Below are 12,333 nucleotides of genomic sequence, written 5' to 3' on the forward strand. Positions count from 1 at the left end.
GTAGTAAATTATTTTTTTCCGACTTAAACCCATTCAAACACGGATGCTGCCAATTTGCTCCAAATTCTATGAGTGGGTTTAATTCTTAATTAAGTTGGATATTTCCATTTGTTCCGGAGATTTTTTTTAATTGGGTGGGATGGGGGTGGGGGAGATAGTGTAGTGCAGATGGAAGCCCAGCCATGTGCTGTAATCTAAATCTTTATTAGAAGGTCTAATCTGAGGACATAATTTAAATAGAGTGAAAAGAGAGAAAGCGAGGGAAGAGCCCACTTTCAATCTACAACGAAGGGGCAGCTTTGATTTGATCAGCTCTATGGCTCACTTTACCATTCAGCTCAGGTTCTTCCTTTTCTTCTTTATACATACATACATACATACATACATACATACATACATACATACATACATACATACATACATATATATATATATATATATATATATATATATATATATATATATATATCAGATTAAAACTGCAGCAGCCTGAAAAATGACACAAAGAGACTGAAGCACAAGGGAGGAGAAAGTTTCAGTGTGTAGCAAAGCAATGGAAAAAATGCTCAGCTATATCTGTGACTTGGTCATTGAACTAGTTCAGTGAATAGCGCTGCAGTTTTTCTGCTTCATTGAAACCACAACAGTTTCTGACAAATCCTTTTATTTCCCGCAAAGAAAGGTGGGGGGAAAGGAAAGGGATCCATATACATGGTTTCTTTCTAAAGGAATTTTTTTGACACCGTTAAAAAAAAAAAATCAGAGTTGTGCAATATATTTAGGAAGCACTTGCATCCTTCCAAATTAAAATACTGTTGCTATATACGTAGTTTGTGTCTTCTACTCACCCCCAAATCCTGTTTGATGTTAAGAGGGCTACAAATGTTATTCTATTGTTCTACTTATTCATAAAAAAAACAGACCACCAGAAAATGGTATTTAAATGCATGCTTTTTTTCTTTAATGCCCTTGAATCAGTCTCTACTTCTGGCAACTGCCTGAATAAATCTGTGCAGCTATTTTGGCAATATTTTCAGAATAAGGCCCTTGCCTTATTCTTGGATTCAATAGAAAGTGACCGGCTCAAGGTCACCCAGCAGGCTTTGGGCTTAAAGTGGGACAAGAACTCACGGACTCCTACTTCCAACCTGGTGCCTTTAACCACCCTTACCCCAAACTGTCTCTCACTTAAAACCTTGTAAAAATACAAATGCCATCAGATACCAGGATTGTACTAGCATATGTGGTGGACATGTCCAGAAGTGAGAAATTTCATATTCGGGGGAAAATTTAATAATGATCTTTTTGACTGAAGATGGAGATGGAGAAAAATGTACATAAAAGAAAAGTAAGAATATTTCAGTGTTTTCTTTTCTGTGGGAAACGGGTCCAAATGGCTCTTTGAGTGTTTAAGGTTGCAGACCCCTGGACTAGATGACCTCAAAGGTCCTTCCAACTCTGTTAACTGTTAACATTGGAAGGCCACTACTAGCAAAAGAACTGAGAGCTGTTGTTTCAAGTTAATAATAATAACGGAGCCTGGTGGCTCACTGATTGTGATTAACACCAGCTATCTGCAATTACTGTAAGTTCGAATCTCACCAGGCTCAAGGTTGACTCAGCCTTCCATCCTTTCTAAGGTAGGTAAATTGAGGACCCAGTTTGTGGGGGCAATAAGATGACTTTGTATAAGTATACAAAAGTATGAAGGCTATTGCTTAACGCTTTGTAAGCCGCCCTGAGTCTCCGGAGAAGGGCGGCATATAAATCAAATTAAAAAAAAAATAACAACAACAACTCAATGCAATGTTATCTAAGAGAGTAAAGCTGGGTGTAAACATTTATGGCCGATGGGAAGCCTTCCTAAGATTTATGGCTTTTTAAATTTAAATTTTCTAATTAAATTCCAATGAGACATTCTGGTTTTGTTTTGTTTTGTTTTTTTAAAAAAAAGAATGCTTGTCAAATATGTGTCATATCTGTTGTCATTTTGGGTTGATCTTGGCCTAGGATCCTATCCTAGAGAATACAAAATTTTGTGCTGCATGATAGTGAGTGAATCTGGCTAAGGAAGAAAACACCAGACCTCGGTGGGCGTTACGTGCTGTAGCATCTTATCAGGGCCATCTGTCAGGAAAAGGAGCTGGAGATTCCAAATTATCTTAGTCAGCAATGAATTCTGGGAGTGTCAGAATGTCATAGTAGTAATGAAACAGATTTTGTTCTTTTGCTTTTTGGGGTGGGTGGGTGGGTGGGGGTCCATTCTCGAGCAAAATCCCGAGAAGGGTAAAAGTATGCTCCACAAAGAAATGATGAATTGTCCATCTTGTTTCCTGTATATACCAACTAACAGATGGCAAGAAGGAAGACTAAATGTTCCACTTAAAGCCCCAAGACTTGATAAAATCTGATGAAGGTCAGCTAAACATGCAAAAAGATCGAATTTCTGTCTGAGAAAAGGAACAAAAATGTAACTTCTTCCTATTTTATCTGCGTGGCCCACAATAATTTTTTTTTTAAATTTTATTTTTATTATAACACAATATGACAAATACAAAACACACAACATATATATATATATATAATATACTGTATATGCACACTCTTTTAACAGCTATTTCATGGTGATCATCTTCTAACCTTTATATTCTCCTCCGTTTCCCTTTATACTATTCCATTTTCTTCTTGCCCCTTTCTCTTTTAATTACATGGTACTTCTTAACAATCATATTGATTTTATACATTCTACACATTGTCATATTCATTCTTTCCATTTTCAAATTTCACCCCTATTTTTATTATCCATTATTTCTGGTCTCTACTACTTTTTTTTCAATAATCAGAAGTCTACTGTTTCTTTTTTTAAAACTATATTTTTATTGTTTACATATTAATGAGCCCTGGGGGCTCAGTGGTTAGAGTGCAGTACTGCAGGCTACTTCTGCTGCCTGCCAGCTGCCTGAAATTGGCATCTCAAATCTCAACAGGCTCAAGGTTGACTCAGCCTTCCATCCTTCCGAGGTCAATAAAATGAGGACCCAGATTGTTGGGGGGCAATATGTAAACCACTTAGGGCTGTAAAGCACTGTGAAGTGGTATATAAGTCTAAGTGCTATTGCTATTGCTAAATATATTGAATACAGTGTAATTGTCCTGGCATTCCACTTGTCATGAAACAAAAGTAAAAACAACATATATACTAACCTGTTTTCCCCAAAATAAGACATCCCCTGATAATAAGCCCAATCAGGCTTTTTGAGTGCATGGCAATAAAGCCAAGCACTTATTTCAGGGTTCAAAAAAATATAAGTCAGGGTCTTATTTTCGGGGAAACACAGTATTTTAAACAGTGCTAGTGTTGTACAAGTTATTTTTGACCATCATAATTAAATAGTCTACTATTTCTGAAGATGGGGGTTAGAGGAACAAGATAATCAAGTAAAGCATCTCTTTTTCCACCAGGTTCCTAGCATTTCCCAGTGTCTGCTGGATTTTCTGGGAAATAATGAATTGGAAAAATGTCTGTTCAAATGAGTGATTAACACTGAATAATTATTTATGTGCTGTCAAGGCAGGGATGACTCTTTGGAACAAGATCAAAACTTCCTGAACTGAAACAGGGAATCAAACTTAAACTTAAATTTGTAAAATCTCACACATACACCTTTAAATTATTTATAAAGTGGAATCAATTCAATTTTGGGAATTGTTTCAAATAATCACACTGATCATCTAAATCAACGATTTGCATCGAATCAAAGCTGTTCTCTGTTCATGTTACATATAGAATTAGATCAGTGGTGGGTTCCAACTGGTGTTACCGTCGGTTCTCTTCGTGCACACGCTTTGCATGGGATCACTTTGCACAAGCACGTTAGGTTTCTGGACAGCTGAGGTGCGGCAATCCACTCTGCCGCGCCTATCAGCTGGGCTAAAAAACAAGGAATAAAGGTAGGAATAAAGCAGGGGTGGGTGGGAGGACCCAGCTCCCAGTTAAAGAGAACCAGTTCGGTGACGTCACATCATCACCATTACCGGTTCGCCCGAACTGGGCTGAACCGGGAGCAACCCACCATTGAATCAGATATATTTGTCACAGATCAAAATTACAGTGGTGAGAGGTGATTTATGTCCACTTGTGCCATGTTATATGTGATTAATTTGTCCCTAATAGCTGCTTAATAGTGGAAGGGTAAGAAATAGGTCTTATTTTAATAACACATTTATTGCAAGCCAATTTATTTGATTGCATGCACATCCCCCTAAGGAATCAAAGAAAATTAACCTGAAATGGCTCCATTCTTATCAATGTTGTCTAGTTGAACTATATATGTTGGACAAACATAAGAAGAATTCCAGAATACTATAATGCCCCACAACCCATTTTTCCAACATAAATATTAAGCAATCATGAGAAGGCAATATGATCCACCTATGTTGCTCCAGACTATCATAGAACACATTAGGTGGACACCATAAAAGCTGATATCAGCCAGAGCATAGAACAACTCAAAGAAGTAGTGCAAGTTTGGAAGATGTGGAGAGACTTGGACCATCAATTTGCCAAGAGGTGGACATGACTAAATAGATATCATCATCATCATCATCATCATCATCATCATCATCATCATCATCATCATCATCAACAACAACAACAACAACAACAACAACAACAACAACACCAGGCTCCTCACTTGTCAGAGAAACATAGGCTAATCAAGAACTCCAAACATATGGCAAAACCCAGTATGTAGCATATATGAACATGAGTTAGATAGCTCCAGTAAGATTCTCGTGCATCATGGGATCCATCCATCTGCTGGAATAAGATCAAATGAATCTAAGGCATTTAGCAAAAGTACTTTGATTACTTTTTCATTTACCGAATGGATAATCGACACCAATGTGCCCATTGTTTGGAAAGAAAGCAGGGAAAAAAGAAAGAAAGAAAGGGGATTAAAACAGAGCGGATCACAGTATATTTTCATCCCTCACTATAATTCCTGTATGATCTTGTAATTGTAACTTCAAATAGTTTTTGCCCTTATTATTTAATTTTCATGTTCTCTTTCCCCAAGGTTGTTGAGGATATATTCTACATTAAGAAGTTGCAAGGAGGTCATTTATCTTGGAAAAAGAAGCAAAATAGTACCTGTATGGGGACATTTACCCTCCAAACCATCACAGAGTTAACGGCCTTTAGACATTTACCATATTTCAGGAATAGAGTTGCCTGCAGCATACCATTAACATAAGCTTGCTTTGGAATTGCATTGGAATAAAGTATTTTGAGAAAATGAAGCCATAATTTAGGATAATGAAATCATACTGTTCCTATCTCTTGGACCAAGGCATCCTCTAATAACACTCTCTATCATGAAGGCCTTAAAACCAACAGATACGAGCTTCATTTTATTATTTGTATCATTTTATTATTTGTATTCTCAGCAAATAGTTTGGGAGAACTCCAAACAGATCCAAACTTAAAATGGTGTAGAAGACTGGAATTGTGGACTGTAATGTAACACATATGCTAAATGTGCCACAAAGGGTGACCTCTTAATGAAACATCAAAGGTTGATTGACTCCCTAATCATTTATTTACATTTAGTAATACATTAATTTTGCCTAATGTACATGGAGGTACAGTCTAGTAAGAGAGCCAAAATGAGGATGATGGGATGAAATATTCATGATTGAAGGTCCACATTGTTGTTGTTTTTTAAAAAGTGAAATTCTTTAAAGAGGGCTAATAAAAGAGGAAAGTTAGACTTTGATTGAATAATATGAATGAAATGAGGTTTGTACAGACTAGAGAAGTTCTGATATTCAGCGAACCAGCTAAATTGTCTACCGGTCATGTAATTTGTTCTGCAGGAGGCATTCCTCTGATTGACCAAAAAAGAAGCTTCTCTATGCTGTATTTTCTAGATCTCTCTTTTCCACAAATTGTCCTTGTGGTTGAATATACACACCTAAACACACACAGTTGTATTCTCGTACAATGTCTTTATGGATCAGCATCTGTCCACTCTGTGTAGTACAGGTCACCAAACTTTTGGACCTCAGGGACCACTAAATTCATAATTTTAAATCCCACGGACCACTAATATGATCTGCCTAATGACTGGCTGGGTGGGCATGGCTAGGTGGTCATGTGACTGGATGGGCATGGCCAACTCGATGTCACTCATGTCGAGGGGCGCCTTGCCAGCCTCAACTCATCCCTCCCCTCCCAGTCACTCCTCCCTGCCCGCCCGGGCCCTTAGGGCCCCAACAGGAAGCAGTTGTAGGAGCTAAGCAGCCACCATGAGAAAAAGTTGACAAAACTGCTCAGTTCAAATTGGATCTGACCGAGAAGGAGGCTCAGTAGAAGCACCTCACTGAGGACTAGGAGCATAGGCTTTCCAAGCAGAGGGAAGACCTGTGGGAGTGCAAGGCCAGGTACTGTGCCTGGAGGTTCAGCAGGCTGAGATGGTCAGCTGGTTCCAGGCCATAATGCAGTCCCACTAGAACAAGGTCCTCCGGCTCTTTGCCACCAGTGGCGCTTCCCTCCAGCCTTCACCCAAAGCCCCACACCAGGAGGCCGAAGTAGACCCCAAGTTGGAATTTCTGTCCCCATCCGACCCACACAAAAAGACCCCAAAGGGGGAGACTCTCTGCAACAACACAAACATTCATTGTTCCAGGGACAATAGTTTGAGGACCCTTGATTTAGTGCAATATAAAAAATGCAAATAATTTTTCTGTGGACCACCAAAATTTTCTTGGAGACCACCAATGGTCCACAGACCACCAGTTGGCGACCGCTGTCCTAGACCACCATAGTAATTCTTTGCCACATCTAATATAATCTGGATGAGTTAGGGCAACGGTTCTCCACCTGTGGTCCACAGAATCCTAGAAGGCCATATGTCGTCAAAGGGAGTCTGTAGAGGCTTGAATTAATGTCATGATTTAAATCTTGAGTTAGGCTTTGGCGGTCCATGACCATAGTCCATGGCCACAAAAGGTATTTAAAGGAAGTCTGTGATGAAGAACAGATTGAGAGACATTGAGTTAGGGAGATACATTCCAGAGAGTATGTTAAGAGTATCTCTCTGATGTATGGGTATTTTGTGGATTGTCAACTGTTAAATAAGAACCACCTCTCAACGTGCTCCCACTATTCCAGATCAGTCTACTAGGCCCTAGAATTTTTTTTTTTTAATTTGATTTATATGCCGCCCTTCTCCGGAGACTCAGGGCGGCTTACAATGCATTAAGCAATAGCCTTCATCCTTTTGTATATTTATACAAAGTCAGCTTATTGCCCCCACAAACTGGGTCCTCAATTTACCTACCTTAGAAAGGATGGAAGGCTGAGTCAACCTTGAGCCTTGGAGAGATTCGAACCAGCAGTAAATTGCAGGCAGCTGTGTTAATAACAGGGTGCTTTAAACCACTGTAGTACCAACACTGACATGTACCTTATTTAATAAAGACTCTATATACCTGAGTTTATATCCGACCTCGGATTTTTGCCAGTGTGCATCTGCAGATACAATTGATATTCAAGGGTTCTTTTCTGCTTGCAGTAAACAGAGAGACCATGCTGGGCCTCTTCCATTCAATTCTGCACAGCATATACCTTCTTGCAAATGTGGCCTGAACAGATTGTACCTCCAGTCCTTTCCACCTGAACTATTTCTGCACAGCTGGTTCCCTGAAAGGGGCTTTTATCAAACAGCCCTATCCAAATAGATTGTCCTGGAAGGTCGAGTCAATAGCGATTGTCAAATAGCGGATTTGACAATTGGAGAGAGAAGCATGACTCCTGCCAAAATGCAATATGGGAGGGGAAAGGATAACTACTGTCGAGTTGACTTCTTAACTTCCCAAATGCACCTCCACGTTTTGTCCTGAAAGCTTGCGATTGCTTTCTCTTCTGTGGTGTCAACCCAGGTTCCCCCCAAAAGTTTTTTCTTTTGTTGGATGTTGAAACTCAAGGTTATATGGGCAGCTCAAAAAGAAGGAGGAGGGAACAAACCTAAGGAACTTTTGGAAATGGCTCTTCTGCTAATAACCACCTCTACCTGCATCAAAAGAGATGCGGTGGCTCAGCGGCTAAGATGCTGAGCTTGTTGATCGAAAGGTCGGCGTTCCGTGCGCCTTTGGCATTTAGTCATGCTGGCCACATGACCACAGAGATGTCTTTGGACAGCACTGGCTCTTCGGCTTTGAAACAGAGATGAGCACCGCCCCCTAGAGTCGGGAACGACTAGCACAGTGATGGCTAACCTTTTTGCCATCGAGTGCTAAAAGCGAGAGGAGTGCGGGGGGGTTGTGCGCACATGTGCCCACACCCATAATTCTATGTGCCCCGCCCCCTGCGCATGTGCGTGTGACCCCCCGCACTCCCCCCGCTTTTTGCACGCAATGGCATGGTGGGCTACCGGACTTCCAGTAGAACCGGAAGTCAGGAAACAGGTCATTTCTGGGCTCCGGAGGGTCTCTGGGGTGGGGGAGGCTGTTTTCACCCTCCCCAGGCTCCTAGAAAGCCTCTGGAGTCTGGGAAGAATGAAGAGTGGGCTTTCCAGAAACAGTGTTTCCTGATTTCTGGTGGACCCAGAAGGCCTGAAAATCAGAGCTCAGCTCGCGTGCCCACCAATATGGCTCCATGTGCCACCTGTGGCACGCGTGCCATAGGTTCGCCATCACAGGATTCGCACATATGTCTGAGGGGAACCTTTAACCTTTAACCTTTAACCTTTACACCTGCATCAAAGCTTTTGGACATGTTATATTCATATCCCAAAAGCCAACAGCAGCCTGCACAGTATTACTTGCTCCAAGTCACCTCTCCCCCAAAGCATCTATTTTACGAGGATGGTCTGAGAGCTAGCAACTGACTCAGAATTATCCAGAGAAGATCTGTGGTAGAGAATAAACATGCATCTGGAACAGAACCGAATAGAAAAAGAGTTGGAAGGGACAGATTTAACAGATTAACAGAGTTGGAAGGGACCTTTGCAGATCATCTAGTCCAACCCCCTATCCAAGCAGGAGACCCTACATCTGCCTCTACCTAGGTGGTCTTCTAGTTCACCCCCCTTACTTCCCTCTATGTAGATGTAATTCCATTAAGTGCGGTTTGTCAACCAGTTACAAATCCATCTGGGGATGATGCTGTCTATCCCACATTTTTCTAGTTTACTCAGAAGTGGGTTGTGGTCAGTGGTGGGATTCAAAATTTTTTACTACCAGTTCTGTGTTTGGCTTGGTGGGCATGGCTTGGTGGGCAGGGGAAGGATACTGCAAAATCTCCATTTTCTCCTGATCAGCTGGGACTCGGGAGGCAGAGAATAGACGGGAGCTGGGCCAGTCAGAGGTGGTATTTACTGGTTCTATGAACTATTCAATATTTCCGCTACCGGTTCTCCAGAACTGCTCAGAACCTGCTGAATACTACCTCTGGTTGTGGTCCACGTTGTCAAATGCCTTACTGAAATCCAAGTGTGTACCATGACCACAATATTTCACTGGTCCACTAATTTAGTCACTTTGTCAAAGAATGAAATAAGATTTATTTTGGCTTGGTTTATTTTTGACAAACCCATGTTAGCTTCTGGTTACAACTTTGTTTGCTTCTATGTGTTTGCAGATCCGAATCTTTCCAATCATAGTTTGAAAACTTAACTGCTCATTAACCTGGTCCCTTGTGTAGGATGAGCCAGATCTGAGCTCCAACAATTCAACTTTCGAGGGGGGAAAAGACATGAAAGTCTAGCTGAGGGTGTGTGCAGGTTTTTTTTTTTTTTTTGGCATCTACTGGACATTTGGATGGATGCAGTCAAGTTCTGATAGCTCTACACTAGCTTAATTGAAAGAGGAAGCAACAGCGAGCTGCAGGAATAAGCAGCATGCTGTGCAAAAAGCAAGATGAAAGAGCTGAATTCCAACATCCCAGAATGATGCCTGGAGAATTTATTGTTTAAGATATTGAACAGGGACTCAGGAGACCCAAGTTCAAATCCCTGTTCAGCCATGGATATTCATTGGATGATTTGGGCCAATAATTTTCTCTCAGCCTAATTTGTTTTGTAGACGTGTTGGAGATCATTAGCCTGATGAAGAATGCCCTAAATTACTGGGTTAAAAAGGGGGGGATATAAATCCAACAAAGGGGGTGCAATAGCTCAGCAGTTAAAGATGCTACACTTGTTAGCTGGTGAGCTGATATCCTGAGTTTGGGACCCAAGTGCCTTACAATGGGATGAACTCCCTTTCTTACCCCAGTTCCTGCCCACCTAGCAGTTCAAAGGCATACAAATGCAAGTAGATCAGGGGTGAAATGCAACGGGTTTGGGCCGGTTCGCCCAATCCGGTAGTAACAAATGTGACTGCTTCACCGAACCGGTAGTAAAAATGTTATAAAAAGTAAAAAAAAATTTCCAAAGATGGCATGGTACAGCTGATCGTCTGAACTTTTTTTTTTTACTTTTTAAAATGTTTTTTTTACTATCCATTCAAACAATGGGTAGTAAAAAAAATAAGCTTTAAAAAAGTAAAAAAAAAAAGGTTCCAACAATCAGCTGTGACAATCAGATGTGCCACGCAATCCTTGGAACTTTTTTTTTTTTACTTTTTAAAGCATTTTTTACTACCTATTGGGGGAAAACAGTTTTTGCTCTCAGGAGGCTTCCCTGAGGCCTGCTAGGCCAAAAACAGGGGGGGGAGGGTGCTGCGAAAGAAAGAAAGAAAGAAAGAAAGAAAGGAAGGAAGGAAGGAAGGAAGGAAGGAAGGAAGAAAGAAAGAAAGAAAGAAAGAAAGAAAGAAAGAAAGAAAGAAAGAAAGAAGAAGGGAGGGATGGAGGGAAAAAGGAGAGGAAGGAAGGACCGCAAACCTGGCACTAGACGGCAGCTTCAGAGGATACCTTGAAAGAGCACAGCAATCAATCCAGGGCTGGAAGGGACCTGAAGGTCATCTAGTCCAACCCCCTGCTCCAGCAGGACATTGTTAAAGTGAGTTTCTGTCTTTTGATTCCCCAGCCACATGACTACATAGCCATGCCCATCCAGTCACATGACCCCCACACACACCAAGCCACGCCCATCAAGCCACGCCCATCAAGCCACGCCCACAGAACCGGTAGGAATTTTTTTTGTAGATTTCACCACTGAAGTAGATTAATAGATATCACTTTGTTGGGAAGGTAACGGTGTTCTGTGTGCCATGTTGGCCACGGTGACTACAGAAATTATTTTCAAACAATGCTGGCTTCCTCAGCCAAGAAATGGAAATGAACATCGCGTCTTAGATTCAGACATGGAAACCTTTACCTTCTTATAAATCCAACAAATGTAATACATAGAAACAACACATGTCAGCTTGACCCGAATGGGATTAAGTCTGGAATCTTACTCTGGAATTGCAATCATTTCTTTTATCCTGCCTTGCCTTTGGTCTCAAGGATTGAGTTAAAAGGATTTTGCAATATCCCTTAGTTCTGAACCACAGCTTTATTATGCATTGCCCGGAAGCGAACACAATGTTACTTAATTTTGTAATGTTTTCTCATTTTGGTATTCTTTTGGTGGGCGGTTCAAGCCAGCGGGAATGTATGCTTCGTGATTGATACACACCCATTCTTTCATATGGCTTCTCTGTTTTTATGTATGTTCTTGGATGGCATCCGCCACATATGTTTTGTGAATCCAGAAACAGATGGAGCAGGCTGGCCCATTCAGTTGGTTCATCTAAGAGACTGACTGCCTTTTGGGTTCTGAACTGCCTCAATTTAGAGGGTGATTTTAAGAACAATATGAGGGAGGCTGTGGCTCAGTGGCTAAGATGCTGAGCTTGCCGATTGAAAGGCCGGCAGTTCGGCAGTTCGAATCCCTAGTGCCGCGTAATGGGGTGAGCTCCCGTGACTTGTCCCAGCTTCTGCCAACCTAGCAGTTCGAAAGCACGTAAAAAATGCAAGTAGAAAAATAGAGACCACCTTCGGTGGGAAGGTAACAGCGTTCCGTGTGCCTTTTGCATTTAGTCATGCCGGCCACATGACCACGGAGACGTCTTTGGACAGCGCTGGCTCTTTGGCTTTGCAACAGACATGAGCACCGCCCCCTAGGGTCAGGAACGACTAGCACATATATGTGAGGGGCACCTTTACCTTTTTGTAAGAACAATCCTGAATTTTAAGAATGGCTGATCCCACATCTTTGTACAGTCTGTATTGAATCAGTGACACTTGCCCTAGCAAGCACAATCAGGGAGTGTGCATCCTTCAAAAGACATTGAGGGAGGGCAAACATGGAATCTGGCTGTGATTTAAAACGGATTAAAATGTAA

The sequence above is a fragment of the Pantherophis guttatus genome, chromosome 11, assembly GCF_059756535.1.
Source record: "Pantherophis guttatus breed Tessera chromosome 11, ASM5975653v1, whole genome shotgun sequence".
Lineage (NCBI taxonomy): Eukaryota > Metazoa > Chordata > Lepidosauria > Squamata > Colubridae > Pantherophis > Pantherophis guttatus.